Source organism: Ruditapes philippinarum, unplaced genomic scaffold, assembly GCF_026571515.1.
Source record: "Ruditapes philippinarum isolate M1 unplaced genomic scaffold, ASM2657151v2 ctg3829_1_1_1_1, whole genome shotgun sequence".
Classification (NCBI taxonomy): Eukaryota; Metazoa; Mollusca; class Bivalvia; order Venerida; family Veneridae; genus Ruditapes; species Ruditapes philippinarum.
In genome coordinates, this window is record NW_026854282.1 from 15,289 (window position 1) to 16,962 (window position 1,674).

Genomic DNA, 1,674 nt, shown 5'->3' on the forward strand with positions numbered 1-1,674 from the left:
TGTGCAATACCTTGCAGTTGGAGGGTATTAGGAAAGGCAGCATCGAGTTTTTAGCACTTCTTTTAACATTCCAAGACATATATATATATATATATATATATTATATATATATATATATTCTCTCAACAATATAATGCAATAAGAATGTAATAAATATGTTGACATATTCCCTGCACCATATATGTAACAAAGCACAATGTTAAAAACAAAGTAATGCGATGATTTCTTTTTAATTTTTTATTTAAATTCAAGGCGCAAAAGACTGAACAAATGGTCCTTTAAAATATGCTAAAAAGTCAAGCTGATTGTTTTGCTTGCTCTTAATGTTTTGCTGATGTTTTATAACATTGAAAACTGTAATGAATATATTGTAAATTTTGTTGGAAATCCTGTATAACATTACAAAAAACACAACTGTCAACATTTGAAAATTTGTTTGTATCAAACGTTCAATATCACTGTTTGTTTTCTTCCTTAGTTTTCTGTAATTCTTTTTTGAGCTGTTTAATAGTTTCTTTTTCATCTGTTATGTCATTGACATGAAGAGATATTACAATCAAAGGCGATTCAAATTCCAGTTGTCAATTTGTGTTCATGACTGTTACCAGTGGAATTCCTGAAAAATATATACCTTTTATTTAGAAGTGGAAACAAGAATTATGACATTTCTAGAATATATCAATTTATATTTCAATTGCACATATATTTTTTTACAGGGTCTGAACTTTGTTTATGTGTAAAAAAATTAAGTCTTGTGTATACCTTTCATCTGGTAATGAAATCTTCTTCTTTAGTGTTCATCATACTGGTCTGTTCATTATTACTCCAGTCGAACCATCTACAGGGTACATCTATTATCTTCAGACATATATGAATTTATGTCCATGATTGTTAATCTTATTGTTTGAAAAGCTTCAAAACGAGCAACTATTGCAAAATATTGATCTGAAATAGTACATAAAATAACCGTTATTGCTTTTTAGTATAAAAACGGTATTGATTTAGATTCTGAAGCAATTATGTTTTAAATGTTATCATTATAAGTGTGATATTTTAAATGAAATTTATGAACAAAACATAGAAGTATGTTTATAATTTAATGAAACATTTAAAACAATGAGAAATCAGAGTAATTAATGTAAGTAGTAATACATCTTAAGAAGCTTGGTTTAAAAAGAAAAGAACAATGGTATTTTACCTTGAAATGTTCTTTCATCCATCTTATTTTCACAATCCTTTCCTTTATTAAACTCACATCCTTAGGTATTTTATGAAAATTAACTGTATAATCATATCTACAATTGGAATAACAGAGTGGAATATAAATGAGATTTCCCCAGTAAGTTTAACACACTAGGGCTTATCAGGTCAGACATTATTTGTTTACATTCATGCCCTGTTAGCCTCTCTCTGGTGATGGAATGTAAAGTATGCATATAATTTGAGAAAGGCCTATTGCTTGCTAAGCCATCATTCGGTACCCAGCCAATGTGACGACCATATACTTCGTTTGTAAAATTATATTGTGCCTATTCAGTAATGCGATTCCTTTTGAATATACTGGTACCAAGAGCAGGTCACATCATCAATCATGTGTGTAGAAATATGCTCCTTTGTCACCATACGAAATTGTAGCAAACGGCAATTTTTTCTCAATATTAGATAAGACAAATC

The 1,674-nt window shown here is 29.0% G+C and overlaps 1 long non-coding RNA gene across 1 annotated transcript; it reads right to left on the minus strand.

Annotated features, from left to right (window-relative positions):
* Positions 1-300: 300 nt before the first annotated feature.
* LOC132739641 (uncharacterized) lies at positions 301-1,456 on the minus strand. Its single transcript, XR_009627034.1, has 3 exons — positions 1,199-1,456; positions 763-945; positions 301-616 (listed from the first exon to the last, which is right to left on the minus strand). It is a non-coding gene; the product is annotated as an uncharacterized LOC132739641 (long non-coding RNA).
* Positions 1,457-1,674: the final 218 nt, after the last annotated feature.